Below are 20,270 nucleotides of genomic sequence, written 5' to 3'. Positions count from 1 at the left end.
ACGCCGCGCCCGGCTGCACCGCCATGGCGCTGCAGACGCTCCCTTACCAAGACGCTCCTGGAGGCCTGGAGCTCACAGCTGGACTCTGGACCGGCCGCGGTGAAACAGTGATGGCGGAATACGGTCCAGGCCGCTTGGCCGCGTGACGTTAGCGCTATCTTCACGGTTCGTCACAGCTAAAACACGGCGAAGCCGCTCTGAGCGCAGCGTGAAGCTGACGTTACCCGACGAGACGACAAAGAAGATCCTGTTTACGAACGGGAGACAGGCTTTGTTTTTACTGCTGCCGAGAGGAAAGTAGGCCAAACGCTGGTTTTATGAGATCCCTTCACACACACACACACTCTTACTGTCAGGATCCTGATGACCCCTGAACACCCCCCCTCCACACACACACACACACACACTGATTCTCTCCTCCCGTTGCTCTGCTAATGCAAGGCCAACCTTAACAATCTACAGCTGTTTGAGCGTGCGAGCCCAAAACAAGGAGGCTCACATGACCAGTCATACACACACACACACACACACACACACACACACACACTCATTAACACAATGTATTCCTATCCCTTTACCCAAACTTTAACCACCCGTCATCCTGCGTTCGCCTTACCAAGGCATTGTCTGCTGCTTACACAAGATCGACCTTCTGGAAACGGCACCGATTCCGTATCGGTGGAAGTTATCAAACACTCTGAAGCTTTAAAGAAAAGGAAACCAGACTTTAAAGAAGTACAACACAGCAAATATCTGAGGATGAGGCGTGGAGGGGCAGAAGGTCCAGCTGATCCACTCGTCCTTTTCAGATGTGTTAAAACAGACGCAGTTAATTCAAACAAACCTTTACTAGATTATTCCCAACCAGAATCCCAAACCTTTTCATGCCCTGATTTGTAATTTTAGCCTTAAAACTGCGTCTTAGCAAATGAGGAAATTTCCACTCTGCTTCCACTTTTTAGAGCCTCATAAAAAGTGTGAAAAAAAGAGTGCGACACTTTTAAAACACGGACTATTGTCTCACATTATGAATCCTCAGGTGTGATTCGGAGGATTTTAGGATGAAAAGGAGGAATTTCTCTCTGTCGCCGCTCTGTGGAACAGGGGTTGAAGCATGCAGGAGTTTCCAGGCCTGTTGACACTTCGTACCAACAAATGGAGAATCTGCCTGACAGATTCGTTCTGCTGTGACCGACGTGAGACTTCGCCACTTTGAAGCCAAATAAACGTCTTTTCAGAACGCTGCTGGTTGGTTTGTGGCCTGGATGCCTCATTTGTTCATTGATTAGTGGTAAAAAATTAATTGTTGGAGGGATTGTTTGATAATATCATACTAGATCGGAGTCCCAGGCCGCGAACCGGCCTCAAACGTGGCCTCCAGCAGCAGATGGTCGAAGACTGGCTGCCCTGAGAGCGTTGCTCTTCACTGAGGCCTGAAAGCTTTCATCATAACTTTTCCAGGATTTTTTTTATATTTTCCTAGAGGGAGCCACTAGAAACCACACAGAAGCTGAAACAGTGTGTTGTTGTTTGACTTTGTTCAGTCGGGAAAACAAGACGACGAGGCTCGTGACCCCAGACCAACACACCGGAGCGACGCTCACCGTTTGCAGACGACTCCACTGTTTCTGATCGTAATTTGGGGAGAAAAGAGACGAAGCACCGAGCTGGAACCGCCTGCAGCTGCCTGTAACCTGGAGTTCAACCAGCCACCTGCAGGAGACGGCTCGGCTCTCGGTATACGGAGGAGGAAGGGTTTTTCTGTCTACTGCAGCTCCTGGAAAGGTGAGGATACGTCCCTGCTTGTAACCGAAGAAAAACGGAAGAGGGGAAGAAAAAAAAAAGAAAGCGCCGCTGTGCTGAATCAGCACTTTGCAGCAAACGTTGAGGCGCTGTGATAAGATCCCCCGTCCTCAGCACCCAGCCCGGCGCACCACGGCTGCAAATCAGGGTGAAATTAGCTGTACTGTACCGGGGAGCGGGACGAGCGGCGGCCTCCTCGCCGCGCTAACGCTAGCTGATAGCATCAGACGCTGCTGACTCGCCAGATGCTTTGGTCTTGATAATCATCGCTCATTAAAGATGCCACTGTTGACATCTGAGAGAGGCAGTTAGAGGGGGGGGGGGGGGCAAACATCCCGGTGCCATCCGTCCCCGTTAGCGCCGGCTCTGGAGCCCCCCTGGCTCGGACCGCCGGCCGGCCCGGCGTGATCCTGCTGCTGCTGAGAGAATCACAGCGAGCGTGATCCGTGGTCACCATGAACCCCCTCCACCCCCTCCACCCCCCTCCACCCCCCTCCACCCCCCTCCACCCCTCCCTCTGGGCTCGGAGCGCCGGTGGTCGGCCTGCAGGAGTTTGTTCTGCTGAGTAAAGTGTGAAGAGGCAGCAGGTCACTGGGAGCCACTCAGCATGGAGGCGCTTCTGCAGATGTATACTGCCCCCCAGTGGACAGGGGGGCAAAATCAGGACGTCAACAGAAACCACCCACTCCACAGAGATGCAGTGGTTTGAACCGTCGCATCACAGCAGGAAGTACCCCAGTTCGATTCCAGCTGCAGGAGGTCCAATATGTTGAAAATCCATCAAAATTTAGGGCAAACCTTCATAATTACAGCTGAAACTGAACCTTTACATCAACCTCGATGGGTCAAAACCAGGAATTTATTAATTATTCAAAGTGTTTGTTGTATTTCAACAACGGTTTGAGATTTTAATTCCTGATTATGTGAACTGGCTCCCACAGATTTCAGACACAGTGAGAATACAACTTTGCAGAATTTGCAAGGATTTTTTAAAAATCCAACAGCAGTGTTTTTGTGCCAAGCTGTCAGCAGTTTACTGTGAACCATACTGAGTTTTTCAAACATATTTTCACCTAAAAGTTTCCTGTTTGAATGCAGACTGTGGGACTGATCCTCCAGTCGCTCTGTAAACACTAGAGGGAGGCAGATCCTTTAAATCTGCAGGACACCAAGCTTGACTTCAAACAAATCCTGCAAATATGAAGCCCACCAGATCCACAAGGACCGGATGTGGGGGGACTGAAGACTCACGTGCATGTGACCTCGTGCACGTGCACATCCAGGCTGCATTTCGGATGGAAACCACCAGGCTTCCGCGTTGTTTTCTCCAGGCCTCCTGGATGCAGCGACACATTTTCACCCTCGGCTCCTCCCGACTGGAGCGAAAGCAGCAAAGCAAACACGGCCGGTGATCCGCGCGGTGTTTGCTCTCCGTCTGAGCCGTGCTGCAGTCCTCGTGCTGCTCACGAACAACCTTGGCAGGGATCTGCAGGACCGGCTGCAGTTCCCCGTGTTTTCCACCAGGGGGAGAAGACAACTGCAGGGAAAGTCGGAGCGGACTATCTGCCGCGTGCACGTGTGTCTGTGTGGATTTCAATGCAGCTTCTAGGGACAGTGGGAGCTGAGGGTGGCGAAGTGCTCACCTGCACTCAGTGTACATTCTTGACATGCACATTCCTCCTGCTGTGCACACACTCACACAAACACACGCACACACACACACACACACACACACTCCATCCTGGTCCTGTCACACGCAGCATGTGACAGTAAGAATCCCATCTGTGAGTGACTTGGCAGGCGAGGTGACTGAATAAATCTCCCAGAGCGAGCAGCGAGGCTCCTGGAGGTTTGGGCGTTGAGGAGTGAGGAGTGAGGAGTGACCCCCCCACCCCCCCACCACCCCCCCACCCCCGGCTCTCTGAGCTCTTTATTGATCTGTGACTCCTCCAGGTGAGAAGTCCTGTTGGTGTAACCTTCCTTCAAGACGTCCCGGTTCTCTGCTGTTTGTTTGGCTTGTTTGTTCTGTCTGGCGCTCTGGGCTCGTTCACTCCTGCCTGTTTGCCTTGTTCTTCCCTGCAGATCACTCGTCAATCAGACAGTTGATGAGGTTCAGTCTGATCTTCTCCCCCCCCCCCCCGACCTGGGAGCTGATGCTTCACTGGTTATGACTGTTTTTCCCACTTCCCAGGAGCTGCTCGCAGTTTCATAACCTCCACCTCCATCGGTTTGCCGCCTCATCAATCGTAGGATGGCTTGTTCCTCCGCCTTCATTTCGGTCAGCCTAATTTTGCAGCTTCCTACCAAACCCCGGCTTCGGTTGCTCATAATAACGCCGGTGAAGTGATACTTCGGCGTTGCCTTTCTTTACAGTGTGTGTTTTAAATTCAGTAACCCCACATTCCCTCCGTGACTGACTCAGCTAATGAGTCCTCCTCCTCTGACTGCTTGTGGGCAGAACAATAGGCTCTGATTGCATCCATGCAATCATCAGCTACTCTGTTTTGAACACCTTAAGTTAGTCATGTCCTTTCTCTCTTTTTTACCTGTTTGCTCCTCGGAACAATGGCGAGATTTTACAGCTGGTAAATAAAGCGAGCGCGATCACAAACACTCGTCAGCATTACAGCTTTGGCCCAGCCGATCTGGTTTGATCATTTATCGTCGCTGTATTTCCGCCAGGATCTACCAATTAGCGACAGTCAGCTGGACAGTTGTTCCCCCTGCAGCCGGTTGACCTCTGTGGGGAAAGATTTAAGAGATGTGTAAGACTTGATAGTTTGAAGAAAAACTCAACGATCATCAGCGCATGAGGTCAAGAGGCCATCACAGAGACGACTGTCTCAGTTGAGCAACTTACGAGACGGAAAATCAATCAAGCTAGCAGCAGTGCTGAGCGAAGACTGGATGATCCTGACTCCAGGTCGAAGACGCGTGACTTTTGTACGGTGAGCTGTTATTTGGTGGATCTTCAGGAAGACGACGGTCAGAAGGATTAGCAACGTGAAGTTTGCTCCAGGATGTTGTGTTCAGAATATCCCAGCCATGTTCGACTGAACGACAGCCTTCAAACTAAACTTTCTACCAGTGAGGAGCCAACTTCTCCCTCAGGAGGCTGCGGGCCGCCCACAGGTCCCTCGGCCCTGCGGGACCGGAATGGACTCCTGGGGACTTGATCGTCCGTGCAGGGTCACAGCCAGAACTGACTGAATGAGCGCGTTTTGCAGCCTGAAGCCGGACCGTCCTGGGAACAAATCGATATCTCGTGACTGAGGGAGGAATTCTGGCTCGAAGCGACTCTTGATTTGCGGCTCACATGATGAGAGGAACCTCAGTGTTTGAACGTGTGAACCTCCTCCCAGAAACCCCCCCTGGACTACTGTAGGGGAGTGAAACGGAGGTGACCCCGGCCCCGCATGGTACTGCCCTTATCTGGTGATAAGCCGCGATGCGAGCCCTGCGTTTCCCCTCCTGGGGGTGGGGGTGGGGGGGTGGGGGGGGTGTTAAACCCCCGTCTATTTGCTTTCCCCTCAAAGGGACTATGCCAGGAATTCCAGGAATTTAACTGATCCCCGAGTGTCCCGGTGTGGCTCCCAGTGCCGCTGCCCGCTCACGTTCTGGAAGCGGCCGAGCTACCTGAAACTGGACACCGGGCGACCCCCCCACCCCCGCCCCCAACCCCGCCACCGCCGTGGGAAAAACCGGCAGAACGAAAACACATCCAAGAAAACGTCTCCGTGGATTTCCAGGCGTGTTCGTGTCGCGCCGGCGGTGCTTTTGGTGAACAGAGCTGGAGTTTCTGTTCTGTGTGGCGATGGCTCCAGACAGTATGCGGTACCGTAGCGTTGAATTTCCCTTGATTAGCCCCGCCCCCACCCCCGTGAAGAAGTGCCGGCAATCACCGCAAATTACCAAGGCGGGAGCAGAACCGACGCCGCCTCTAATGAGCTTTTGTCAAACGCTGTTTGGTGAGAAGACGTCGCATGCTGAGGGCAGCAGCGTCAAAACCCTGATTTAAACTCAAACGCAATCTGTGATCGTCTAATCTGGTCTTAAAGTCTTCCTGGATGCAACACGATCCGCTTACCATCATTTCAATCTCTTGATGGATCCATACAGCCTGTTAGCGACATTTTAGCTCAGAGCTGCTGGAAACCTCCTGAAACGAGTCTCATACGAAACGAGACGATCCGTGAAGTCAGACTCAGGCCTTCATCAGGATTCCTCCTGCGTCCCGCCGCCGTTATTTCGCTTCTGGACGCCGCATTGGTAACATTCGAGCGAAACCTGAGCTCTTTCAAGTTCCTTTTCCTTCATCTTCTCCCACCTTCACGCCTCCTTCCTCACCTGTTTCATCCCGCCGCTCGCTGTTACCTCATGCACAGCTGGATTACCACGCTTCCTCAGCCAATTCCTCCTCACACACACACACACACACACACACACACACACACACACCATGCCTCCACTTCCTGTTTGACCTTCTCGCCGGGTCACTCCCGGACGGGTGCGGCGGGGAGGCCGCAGCAAAGCATTGTGGGAAAGAGTGGAGAGGCCAATGAGAGCCCTCCAGACGGAGCGCTGCCGGGCATCGCCGCCCACCTATGACTGCTCTCCAGCCGTTGCCGTGGCAACAGCAGCGCTTGACGAGAGAAGATTTGGATTTTTTTATTTATTTATTTATTTATTTATTTATTTTGGTGAAGGAGAAGCGCGATGCGCTGAACTCTCCTCACTGCTGACCTTGAGCCTGAACAAAGGCAGAGCGGCGCCTGCCGTGACCTTCCAGCGAGATAAAGTTAGAAAACAAAGAAATAAACTCTCTCGATCATTCTCAGCACTTTGGCTCAAATTTTCAAAATGATCTCAGAAGGATTGGTTGGGAGGCAGGAGAGGTGAGATGCGTTTGGTAGGTGAGGTGTGTGTGTGTGTGTGTGTGTGTGTGTGAGTGTGTGTGTGTGAATGTGCCGAGATGCTGGTACGTATTAAAGAGGTAAAAGAGGAGCGATCGGCGTGGGCTGAGCTCTTCATGTTTATTCATAGCAGAGCTGATCTCTTCACCGGTTTGGCGATCATTTGCTCTTTTCTTCCACCACCACCCCCCACCCCACACACACACACACACACACACACACACACACACACACACACATCCTCCATCTCTTTTTTAATTTTCATTATATCACTTCCTTTCACTTCCATCCGCAGCTCAGCCGTGTCAAAGTGACCGAAAATTATCTTATTCCTGGCTGTGTTCACGCTGAATCACACGTTCAGCACACAGGTGTGTGTAGCTCACACACACACACACACACACACACACAGAAGTGAGTCGTGACGAGCGTGGAGGTGACGTTGCAACACAACTGTTAAGTGATCCTGCATTAAATCAAGCAGGAAAAGAAATGCTTGGCGGAGGCGACTTTTCTGTCATTTTAGGAAAATACGATTTCCGGAAAGGGCCTTGAAGGCAGCATGACACAAAGCCACGCCCACCTCACCACAAGACACACCCCTAATTAGAAGTGGGGGGGCAGCTAATGAAGCATTTGTTCTTCATTAGTGGCGTTAAGCTAATGTTTCAGATATTTGCACTGAAGAAATTTATTTCGCTGATGACTCTTCGCTCTCAGTTTCCACATTTACACCTCAATTCCTGCCGTTTCAATCTGAGCCCTGAAGCCTCGACATCTTATCATTCAAACAACACGTAAAGAAACAATTCGGAGCTTTAAATATCACAGAAGTCAACTATGAACATGCATGGACAGACGTGATTAAAGGAATTATGATCACACGAGTGGCAGAAATCAGCCATTCAGAAGAAACAGCAGCTTCGTCTTTTACTGTGAAGCTCTGAGCTAAAACAACATAATATTTGTCTCATTTCAAACTGAAAATGAAGCTACATGCGTTGGGCGTTGAGTTGATAAGATGCTCCAGATGTTGCAGACTCAACCAGGTATTCATTTTTCACTTGAAACAATCAATTTATCAATCGAGGCTATCAGGAACTTGTGAGTAACAGAAGTTATTTCCGGAGGGAATGAGAGTGAATCAAAACGGGCTGACAAAAGCCCGTCTGAGCCTCGCCGTCCGCAGCGCAGCTCTCAAGTAAATCATGTAAAATATGCTAAATAATACAATTAAAGAGTGAGATGTCACCGAAGCAGCGAGAAACCACGGCACAAAAGCCCCGCAGCCTCTCAGACTTCCTCCACTCCTCCGTCGGTGTTGATCCTGTAAATTTCACTCGGCTCGCCGACATTTTGCCAACTTTCCAACTTATTCACGTCGGATCATTTGCATAAGAAAGTCTATCATTCACGCCGCCGCTCTGCTGATTGTTAGGTAATGTGGCACAGCCTGAACGCCCCGGCATCAAACCTGAGCTTGAAAGCAGCCTTTTCTTCTTCGTCACCTGCCTCCTCCTCCTCCTCCTCCTCTTTACCACTTCCACCCACGCTCGGCTTTTGTGGACTCTTGTCCTGAGCGAGTGTGTATCTCAGCGTGTGCTTGTGTGTCACTTTATTATGACATCCCCCCTCCTCCCCCCCCCGCCTCTCTCTGCATATTCTTTTGACATATTTTGCTGTGAATGGGTTGCAGAAGTCGCGTTTGTGCTGTGAAAAGCTTCCCGGGAGCTCAGGTACAGCAGGACGGGGCTCCTGGAGGGATGCTGGGAAAGGTTCTTCACTCGGTTTCAGCCAAACTCGTTCTCATACACTAACATAATTAATCTAACATGACTTCTTTCCTTCTTGTTGGAGATTTTCTTGTGTGTGTGTGTGTGTGTGTGTGTGTGGCGCTGACAGATTTTTTTTTTTTCTATTTTTTTCACTTGGTAATTGCAGCCGAGCTGGAATTAACCGACCAATTTCAGTACAGCGCAAACGCGCTCGTTCTCGTCCACGCGCTTCACACTTGACTGTTGCTATGGCTCTGCGAATCTGCCAACGTCGATCCATCAAGGCCAGAGTGTTTGACAAAGATATTGTCTGGAAGGATGATTCACTCGGAAGCGGGACTGTTTGTCCGCCGCGCCGAGGGAAAGGAGGATATGAAAGTTCAACAGCGAGCGCCTCCTGACCAGCAGCCGCTCCAATAAAGGGGGATTAGCGGGGCTTCGGCTTCCCAGATCACCAAACACCTACACCACGCCGAAAAAGAACATTTTCTCTGCTTTTTTGTTGTATTTACTCCGACAAACGCGTCCGTCGGAATCAGGCCGACCGGCCGGCGGATTCGCCGCGCGCTCGGCTTCTCGTCGACGATCCGGACTGGCAGATCGGAGACGGAGCGCTTCTCGTCTTTGTTGTGAAGGAGGCAGCGTGGCGGCGGTGCCAGAAGACGCCCACGCGGCCCATGTGTTCCCGCTCGCTCCACTCGCAGCCGAGACACACACATCCTCCATCATCCATCCATCCAGCCATGTTATCCAGTCGACATTCGAAGAGCAGAAAGCAGATTTTTTTGCTTCCAAAAAATGTCAGAATAAAGTAAAATGAGCCAAACGAGTCGTTCCAGAGAAACAGGAATAATGTTAAGAACTGAAATAACAGGAGGCGGAGAGAGAAAGCGAGAAGACAGACGCGAAAGAGAAGGGCTGGACCGGCCGAAGGTGGTCAGGGGGTGAAAACCGCCGTTTCTTGAGTTTGGCCCTGAAGGAAGATCCATCAGCTTCCAGCTCAAGAAGCGACGGTGTGTAGAGATGAAGGAAGACCGACCACCAGATCATCAAACGTAACGAGGCGCTAATGGAAATACTCCACAGCGTCCGGCAGAAGACAGCGCACCAGTCGCTGTCCTGTTTTACTGGCTGCATGTTCTCCCTCAGCAGAGCCTCCCGGCAGCTCTGAGGGGGAAGGAAGAAAACCAACAAAAACTACCGTCTCATCTGTCAGTGTCGCTGCGCAGCAGACCGTCGTTCAGACGGAGCCCAAGGGTTTCAGGTTTCCATCACGTTTCATTTTTAGCCGTTACCTTCTGCTGTTATTCTGAAGCCCCCCCCCCCCCCCCTCCATCTCCCCCTCCTCTTGTTTATTCCCGGAGCGATTCAGAGGTAAGGCGGGAGGTTTTGTGTCCGTCACGCGGCTCCTCCAGCGGTCCTCGTTTCTCAATAGCGGCTTCAAGTGGAGCCTCTCAGGGAGAAGGTCTGCATGTGGAGACCGGTTCTCGGTTCTGAGCGCATAATCGCTGTAAAGGACGAAATCCTTCACACGTCCGCGGCAGAAACACCCGGCGGCGGCGGCGGCGGCCCGGCGGAGGAGCGCGCTGCTCGCCGCTCTTCACTCTGACCATGAGGAGGTTTTACCGAGAGCCTCGTCCTCAGCCGCTTTTCAATTAACTCACAATTACGCTTTATTTATTTTTCCATTTCAGCCTCTCCGTTCTAATTAAAAGGTGGATTTGGTCGCTTGGATCTGAGCGCACGTGTCTGGTTGTCGGACTCGGGGCGAGTTTCGCCGTGCACGTCACCGTGCGCCGTGCACGATTCGCCTTTGTCACGGTAAAGGAACCTGCGTCAGTTTCTGATTCCTGCATCCGGCTGAGTTTCTGCTCGCTGCACGTCTTCAGCTCCGTCGTCCTCCTGCACAGCGGCGAAGAATCAACGCTTCTCCAGGAAAACCAAGCCGACGACCCAAACTTTACTCCGTCTCCACGTAAAACCCGTTTCAGGAGAGCCTCGGGAAAGAGCGCGTTGTTATTTCAGCTGACTCCGGGCGCTAACAGATGGCAAACTGTTAAAAACAAGACTGACGGACGATAAGTCCGAGAGGGAGAAGGAGACACTGAATAACTCAACACTGTTGAATCCAAGTCTTTTCCTCTGGATTATTAGGAAACGAAGACAATAATGGATATCTGGAACGATACTGAGGGGAAAAGTGTCGTAGTTTGAGTTTTATAACCGATAAACATCTTAACATCAATGAACAAACAGAAGTAATAAATTACTGTAGTATTTAATACTGAAAGCAGTAAAGTCAATATGTGGCCGGTTGCAAAGCTGCTGTCTCTCTCTCGAATTATCACTGATAAATTATTGTGAAGTTGTGTTTTCAGTGATTAGTCGTAGAAAACAGTTCAAGACCAAACTAGTGGAGAAAAAGTGCCGAATTATTTTTTAAAAAATGCAACAGTGACTCAGTTTGTAGTGAAGGTTGAACCTTTTACAGGCGTGTTGTCGGAGAATGTTGCTTCCTGTTGGTTTCCAGGTTGTGTTTTCGATGAAGGACTTTGTGGTTCCGGATCCTGCGTCGGACGCCGCCGCCTCGTTCCATCCTCGCCGTTCGAGCTCACGGCGAGCGAAGCCGCAGCGCCGCTTCCGGCTTGCGGCGCCCGGCCCGGCGAACGCCGGGACGGTTCCTCGTTGTTAAAGACAAGCGGCGATCGATCGGGGTTTTTCTACCGGAGCTACTTCCTCCCGGGTCGGAGGTCACTGCTGCTTTTGCCTGAAGCGCAAATTCCTTGGAAGTGAAAATGTTGCAGCTCTCTCTCTCTCTCTATAACGCACACACACACACACACACACACACACTCCCTCGGCCTGCCCACACACACACACACACACACACACACCTGGAGAAACAGGCTGCTGTTCATGCATGTCTGTGCAGACGATCTGTGATCCGGGCTCCTGGGTCTCCGGGGTCCGCTGCCTCCTCGGCCCCTCAGCAGCTTCCCGAGGCCGCCAGAGGGAGATTCCCACACATTCCTGCTTCGCCGGTGTGTGTTTAAGGTTGCGATCGTGTGATTCTGTGCGTGCACCGGCCTGTGTTGTTGCAGGCTAAGAATATAGCGAGTGAAGAGCTGAGAGTACCTGAGCCGGCGGGAAAAACACGCCGGGAGAGAGCGAGAGGGAGCGCGAGCGAGCGAGCGAGCGAGGCCTCTCCAGGAGGTCACTGAGTTTCTGGATCTCCGCTCCTTTTGTTCCGCACCACATTCCATAGCAACAATCCGACCAGTCAGCCGGCGAGCCGCAAACATGAAAAGAAATATGGAGCAGAGCGGCGAGAGGAGCCTCCGGCTGGACCGGGACCTCTTCCCACCGGCGGCCATCAGCTTCAGGTCGCTAGCAGGTGAACAGACACCAGCAGTGCACACACCAACTCCAGGAGCACACACACACACACACACACACACACACACACACCGACTGGACGAGGATGTAAAGCAGGTAAATCAGGGCTGACGAGACACAGCTGCTGCCAATCAGGGGTCACGGCCAGAGGGCAGCACCAGGACAGGCTTTAGCATTAGCATTAGCATTAGCATTAGCACTAGCATGATGCAAATCTGCAGTTACGACCCCATTAAACTGCAGCTTTCTGTGGATCGGGCTCCTTCTCACGGCGACTCGCCCACTTCCTGCAGAGCATCGATCCCGCCTCAGAACACGTCTGCAGTCGTCCTCCACATTCCTCACCTTGATAAACCTCGGCAGCCCATGAATTATTGGAATCTCTGCGAGAGTTAAAGGGGATTAAAGCTTGTTTGGAGCTTTCTCTTGCCTGATATTAAAGCAGATTATCTGAATAAGTTTTAAAGAATTCACACCTTCTTCTTTTTGGTTTTTTTCTGTTCGTCCTCGGGTGTTTGGGTGGGGAGCGTCAGTTTGGCCTCAGCTGCACGCAGCCGCTAATAACGCTTAATAACTGGTCATTTCTAGAGCGGAGATATTGTCTGATCGGATGATTTAATTGGTGCTTTGGCCGCAGAGACAGAAACCGCCTCTTAGCGCTTTGTCTGCTTCCCGAAGAACCGGGTTTGTGCAGAGCTGGAAGGCCGGCGGCGTCCGTCCCCGAGGTCTGCCCTGTTGACGGACGGATCCTCGAGCAGCTCAGGTACGCAGCACTTCCTGCTGCTTCACGGTGGGAAAGAGGATTTCTGCTTTTCCTCGACCACCAAAAAGAACCCAGACTCCAGGAATCCTGGTCAGGCTCTGTTGACGGAGTCTTAAACTTCACCAAAATATCCGAGATCTTGACGTCCTGTGGAAGAAAAAACCAAAACACAGAGTTTTGGGCGTGAATCCAACCTGAACGACAGAAAGTAAAACTGTAGTTGCGAAGTGGCCCTCTAAGCTGGTATTTCCAGCTATGCAAATGAAGCGCTGCCTAAACACGGGAATCGTGGAAATGACCGTGGGCTCGCTGATTTGGGAGCTCTTAATGCGTTTCCCCCGAGCACCGGAGTCAGGCGGCTCGTTCTTGTTCCCGTCGGTAATTTGAAATGTAATTACCCGTCATTTCAGAGTGCTTCAGGAGCCTGACACCTACAGCTCCCTCTCCTCCTGGATGTTTTCGCCTGCTGCGGGAGGATTGTATATTTTCCACCCCCGCGCGTTTTGAGCGCCGCCCCTGCCATTACCTATGTAAATGACTGGCGCTCCGCAGAGCCGCGGCTAAACGAGGCGCCGGACGCCAGGTCTCAGCCCCGCTGAGGCCACGTCCGGGGAGAATCTGCCGGCGCCGATCAGGACGCCGGAATGCTTAAAACTGAAGTAACAGACCGGTACCCGCACCTGTTACACCTGCTTTGGAGAATGTTTCGTGAAATGAAAACGCTTTTCCATAATAAAGCCTGAAACCTTTCTGCAGCTTGAAACGCTCCCGTACCTTGCCGGCTGCAGACTGCGGGCTTTCAGAAACGTCCTTGCTTTTATTTGCTCATGTGAGTCACTCACTCGGCCTGAACGTTCAGTCGCCTTTCAGCGGCGTTTGGTCGGCACAACAACTGGACTCGGTCTTCCTCCAGGGCGGCGAGGTCCCGCATAAACCGACTGCCACCGCCGGGTCGCTGGCACGCGTCCTGATGCGGCGGCTCCTCCGCCTCACGCTCCGGCAACAGCGGCAGCAACAGCAGCAACAGCAGCAACAGCAGCAACAGCAGCAACAGCGGGTGAGTTCAGATAAACTATTTATAACGCTGTTGCAGTGCAGGTTGCTCAGATTGTCTTCATTTAAAATTAGCTCCGACTGTCGGAAGAAAGATGAAGTTCTGCTCCACAGGGTCGCTCTGCGGCGTCTCACCGTGACCTCTGCCCCCCTGCTGCCCCGTCCTGCCCCCTCCTGCCCCCCTGCTGCCCCCCTGCTGCCCCCCCCCCTGGCTACATGCATGGACTGGAGGTAAATGGAGGTAAATGCATCCATTATGAGCTGCTCAGTGGGGATGAGTCACAGGTGTGCACAGCAGAGGATGCTGGCCTTCTCAAGACACACACATACACACACACACACACACACACACACACGCACAGGTGACTCTGAAATGTGGACTTTTGCTTTTAATGCTGCGTGTAGGTGTGCACACACATGCGATGGATGCGTGGGGTGTGGAGTGGTCAACTGATGAGGCACTGTGGAGGCTGAGAGCTCTGGAGAGTGGTGTGTGTGGGCTGGAAGCCTCCTCTTTCTCACAAACACACACACACACACTCTCTGACACACACACACACACACACACACACACACACAGAGCTGGAGGAGGAGGAGGCAGCAGAGCTCGCTTCGCCGGCTGTCCATTGATCAGTAGAGAGGCTGAGAGACTTAAAAGATGAGTGTGGAGACGGGAGGAGAGCAGAGACAGAGACCGGAGGACCGGAGGACCAGGGGACCGGAGGACCAGGGGACGGGGGGACGGGGGGACGGGGGGACGGGGGTCCTGTTCAGGCAGCGAGTGAGGCGGAACGGGCGTCCGCCCCGCGGGGGGCGTCGGCGGTCTGGACGGAGCCCTTGGTAAGCGCCTCGTGTCTCTGTCTTCCGTCCATGTGCGCACGGCGGCCGGCGCCCATTGGTATGCCTGAGAGCGCCCGGCGCTCGCCGCGCTCCGGCGTTCCAGCCACTGCAGAGAGCAGGAGGGGGGAAGCCGGGCGCTCGTCTCCACGGCAGCAGGAGCACAAACCTCCCAGGCTTCCCCTCTGCAGACGCTCACTCTGTTATCTGCTCAATTAAACGCAGCAGCAGCGGCGGCGGCGGTGGCGGCGGCGGCGGTGGCGGTGGCGGCGGCGCCTCAGCAGCTCTGCTGCAGGATTCATTCACGCCGAGCGCTTCCAGGTGTGAATGAAGGCAGCATGAACGCCGCGTAGCCAGAACAGCGACGCAGAAGATCCCCGGAGGCAGCAGCGCAGCGCCACTCTGGACGGACGCTTCCGTCTCCGTGGCGACGGGACGCCCGCCACCCTTATCCACTCCGGCTTCTTTCCATTTCCCCAACAGAAAACAAAGCGGGACGTGGGGAGGCGGCCGCGGTCATGTGACCGCACGCATGCGAAAACTCAACCGACGGAAACGCCGCGTCCGAGAGTCTCCGGGAAGTTCGGCCGGCGGTCACGTGACGGGGACAACGTTAGCTGCGCTAGCTCGGCGTTCGATGAGTGCCGAGTTCCGAGCCGCTCGACAACACGCCGGCCGCGTTTGATTGGCCGAGAGCTGATACATACAATTAAGCACTTTATTCTTTTATACAAAGAAACAAGAGAGGGGAGTGATGCCTCACCTGGGAACAAGTATTCAGAGTAATCTGATTACAGTAACGTCTCGAGCTTTCACCGGGAAACTACATTCTGATTGGCTGGAATCTGATTGGCTGCAATCTGATTGGTGGAGACATAATTAGAGCCAGTAAAGTGTTGTGGCTGTGTCATTTCCAGAGCTCAGGTGACAGTTTTTAAAAGCTGTAGTGTGGAATGCCTCGTGGCCACTTCCCCCATCCGTCGGGGCCCCCGGGAGGTCCCCGGACCCCGGGTTGAGCAGCGCTGCGGAGGCAGGCAGCAGCTGAAGAATCCCCTTTATGATATGGAGGCGAGCGCGCGTTGACGTGTCGCGCTGCGTTTCCGACCAGTCGTATCGGTCCGCGTCCTGCGCGCACGCACGCACACTCGCGCGCCCCTTCGGGGACACGCGGCCGGCGGACGCAGCCACGGTAAGTGGAGACAGTCTCTCTCTCTCTCTCTTTTTTTTTTTTTTTTTTTTTCAGTTGGATTTTATCTCCGGAAAAAAAAACGTGGAGCAACTTTAGAGAGAGATAGAGAGAGAGAGAGAGAGAGAGAGAGAGAGAGAGAGAGAGAGAGAGAGAGAGAGGAAAAAAGAGAAGTTTATCGCACTTTTGTTTTGATGCGTTCTGCGCTCGGATGCGCAGAAACAGACGAATCTGGAGACAACAGTTCGGTTTCTTTTGTCGCGCGGACGGAACCGCGCGCGCGTTGCGGTCCAGGCTCGCCTCATCAGCTCCGGTATGCGTGACTCCAGCCATGCGGGAAGCACATTCCAGCCCCTCCGCATCCGCGCAGCCCTCCTTCACGCACAGAATCCGCTCGTTTTTTTTTTTTCTTTTCTTTTTTCTTTTCAGCAGATCTCGAACGTTTCTCTGCGCGAAGTTTGCAGGTTTCGTTACTTTCAGGACCAAGAGCGGCGCTCGCTCCCGCGTGCGTGTGCGCGCGCGCGCGTGCGTAAGCGAGGGGGGCAATGCGCAAAGTGTGTGGTCTCTCCGAGCCTCTCCACCCCCGCAGACGCACGGCTCGTGCGCGTGCACGCCGCGTGCGTCCCGGTTGGGCATGGACGGAATGCGCCCGGCGTTTCTCTCCGGATTCTTTCTTTCTTTCTTTCTTTCTTTCTTTTTTTTTTTTTTCACATTGAGAGCAGACAACAGCGACAAGTGCGGCGCGGTGCTGCGATGCGCGCGCACATCCGGTGGCAACTTTCACAATAAAACAACCCTCCTCGTCCAGACTGCTGAGGCAGAACAGGAGGCCTCTGGATGAGCGGATGCAGAGTTCAGACTTTACGGATGTTTCAGACTGAATCAACAAATGTTCACTTTCTCTGTACGATCTACAGCTTTATTACAGTTTCAGTGTGTGTGTGTGTGTGTGTGTGTGTGTGTGTGTGTGTGTGTGTTGAGGGGGTAAAGAATTGTTTTTTAAGCTTAAACTGGAGAAAATGATTGTAGTTTCCTTTGTGAGCTTGGTGGACTGCAGCTGTCTTAACAGCAGGGGGAGAGCTGTGTGTGTGTGTGTGTGTGTGTGTGTGTGTTTGGGGGGGTAGAGGGGGAAATTCTTGTTTTTTGGTATGCGATTACCCAGAGAACCCATGACTGAGGAGGAGGAGGAGGAGGAGGAGGGTTGAGTTTGGCCTTCCTCTTCACACGTCTCCTCACCTGACCCTCGTGACCTTCGTGACCCTCGCGACCTCGGCACGCCGCCACGACCCTCTCCACTTATTGATGACCGATAAATTAACCCAGATTTACTTTTTAAATAAATTTCCCTAAACATTGGGGAGGACGAGGCTTTTATTTTGGTGAACTGTTGATTCCACTCAACTTCAAGTCCGATAAAATGTGATTCCGCAGCTTTGTGGGATGTTTTCCGTGAGCTGAGCACCACACTGCCATGACGCTGATCAGGCTCCGACAGAAAACTCGCTCTTTTTCTCTTGCTAGTTTAATTTTTAGCTTTATAATTCAGTTTTCCTAAAAACTATTTGACATAAAGCAGATAGAAAACACTCGTTTACGTCCATCGTCGTTTGTCTTGAAATGATGCTAGCTAGCTATTCGGCTGCAGTTGTGTGTTTTCTGTTTTCATGCTAAAAGAAGCGTGTTTTTTTTTTTTTTTAATTCAAATTGTCCTTTTTTTATTGTTGTAAGCTAATTTGTTTGTTAATTTAATTGCATTTCAGGCTCAAATCTGCAGACTGTTAACAACAATAAATTCTCTCAAACGTCCCGCTCTTTTCCCGACAGCTGATATAAAACCCCTGAAAAAAGGACAAATGAGCTCAGTCCCTTGTTTTTATCAAAGTCATTTTAGTATCAACATCTGCCTACAAACCCTGAGGTGGTCTGTCACACACACACACACACACACACACACACTCACACACACAGTCAGGTTGAAAAAAAAATGGCGACACATTAAATGGCGCCGTCCAGATTTGCATGAAAGCGTAGTGTGTGTTGTTGAATCGCCCCCTCATAATGGGCCGATCGGCGGATTACGGCGCCGCAGCCGCTTCATCTGCATAATTGTTGGTGGCGTGTAAGCGCCGGTGGCTCGCCGCCGCCATTAGCCGCTGCCAAGAGGAGACTGATTGAGGAGTTGCACAAATTGTTTTCCAGCTGTGTGGGTGTTTTAAGTGTGTGTGTGTGTGTGTGTGTGTGTGTGTGTGTGTGTGTGTGTGTCGTCTTATTGAACATCAGACTGTGAGCCGATGGAAGCAGCCGCTTCTATAGATCAGCTAGCAGAAGCTAACATGACGCTGCAGCTAGCAGGACAAAAAAACTCGATTGTCAACACGTTAGACCTTCAAACGATCGACTGGATGAAGTGAAATTTGGACTTTTATTTTTCGCCATGTGTGGCACAGTGGAAGGGGCGGGGCCTGTTTGGCCACGCCCCCAGGTGCAACATGAGTCACCAGGCTTCGGAAGAAAAAAAAGAAGATTTTCTATAAACACACGCAAACATAACCATCCAGTGATCAGCTTTAGATTAAGGAATGAAAGTGAACAGATTAGAAGTAGAAGGGGGGAATATTTTCAATTTGTTGGCGTCTTTGAACGGCAGCAGATGGACGGATTCATCCGTAGTACGGAGCGAGTTCAGCAGCGAGCCAGAGCAACAGCTGAACGGCATAAACATGCAGTGAGGAGGAGGAGGTGTGCGTGTGTGTGTGTGTGTGTGTGTGTGTGTGTGCTGGGGGGGAGGGTCTGTCGAACCCCTTCCTTTTCTTGCTAATTTTCTCAATGGGATTCGCCGGCGCCACCTGGCGGCGGGACGCCAGCAACACCTGAGACCTGTTACCTAATCCCCTCTTTTGTTGCTCATCTTTTGAAAGCAGGCCAATAACACACACACACACACACACACACACACATTCATCCCGCTGTGCTAATTACTGTCCGTTCCCATGGCGACGGGTCGCACTTTCTTTTTCCTCTCAGTGTTTTTTTTGCAGCTCGTCACAAACAGGCTTCACACTCGTGAACACACTGAGACGCTCTGGCTTTAATATCTCCTCAGTACATCTGACGTTACGGGAACGCCTCCTGAAACCGAAGTATTGGAGCAATCTGAGGCGATAGCATTGAAATAAAAACCCTCAAATTTGAGCATTTTTCTGAGAGAAAAAAAACAAACAAAAAAAACACAACAATAAATTCAATTTACATACTGAAATGCTTCAGAAAATGACCCAAAATTACAATTTTTCTCACACCATAGACTAACATCTCCTCAGATTAAAGAGTTCTTAAGTGTCAAGCTATAGATGTGTTTTGTAGTTTCTGGTAGGTGAGAACTGTCTTTCAATTAAATTGAAAAAAAAAAAATATCATGAATTTGTGGTATTCTAGATGTGAGATTTAAAGATTTAGTATTCATGTCGCAGCTGCTGTTCTCATTTCCAGCCTTGAATCCCTCGGTGTCAGTTTGAATGTCTATTTTCAAAATATTTCCCCACAAATGTACTTTTTTTTTTTCTTTTCATAATTCAACCCAAAAATGTGACGTTATTCTGAACGACATTTAAAAACGTAACTTGTCCCCAGTGAGTGATCTGTGCAGCAGCGTGAGGAGCTGCTGTGTGTCATGAGACCGTATCCTCACTCACCCCGGGGTTTTATGAATGGGCAGGCAGGGGCTGCTCTGATTGGCTGACAGCTGCAGCCAGTCACAGAGCAGGAGCATTTTGTGGGAAGTGGATGAATGGGCAGACATTTCTGGAGGTCAGGTCCAGTGTGTGTGTGTGTGTGTGTGTGTGTGTGTGTGTCTATACATAGCTGTGGGAAACACAGGCAATCTGTAAAATTAGCAGGCGGCTGAAGGGCATCGACCTCCCACTTCTTCTTCCCCCCTCCCACACACACACACACACACACACACACACACACACACAGGGACACAGTGCTGGGGGGCGTAGGTGGCCCGGGCCAAGCGGGGGTCACATACCGGGCTCCTGGACCTCGGCCAGGTGGAACATATCGGACGAGAACTCTGCTGTTTCCGTAACACCGGGCTTCCTGCTTTTGAGGGTTGCAGGTGTCATGTAGACTTTTGTATTGCTGCTGATTAGTGCCTCCCCCTGTAGTTTACTTCTCGTTGATTGTGGTTCTTTTTAATTCGGAATTGTTTTGTTCTGAATTAAATAATTCAGAATTATATCCATGAGCGGCCTATTAACATGGGAAAAACGAAGGATGAACTCCTCTCTCACGCTGGGCTCTGTGAAGCGTTCTGATTGGACGCGGGCGGCCGTGACGTACTGACGTCTCCCGGAAGTAAACAGTGTTCTTCTCGTCTTTCTTTCTCCATTTACTTTGACGCTACAGCTTTGAAAATGTCCGCGCTGTCAAGCGCCTGCCGATCCGCTCATTTCATTATGTCCAATTCTTCTAAAACTGCCGTTAAATAAATCGTCTCCGCACGAGTCGAAACGCGGGCCGCCATCTTGGGAAATTGCGTC

Source organism: Salarias fasciatus (assembly GCF_902148845.1).
Source record: "Salarias fasciatus chromosome 23 unlocalized genomic scaffold, fSalaFa1.1 super_scaffold_20, whole genome shotgun sequence".
Classification (NCBI taxonomy): Eukaryota; Metazoa; Chordata; class Actinopteri; order Blenniiformes; family Blenniidae; genus Salarias; species Salarias fasciatus.
Note: the sequence above shows the minus strand (reverse complement) of the source record.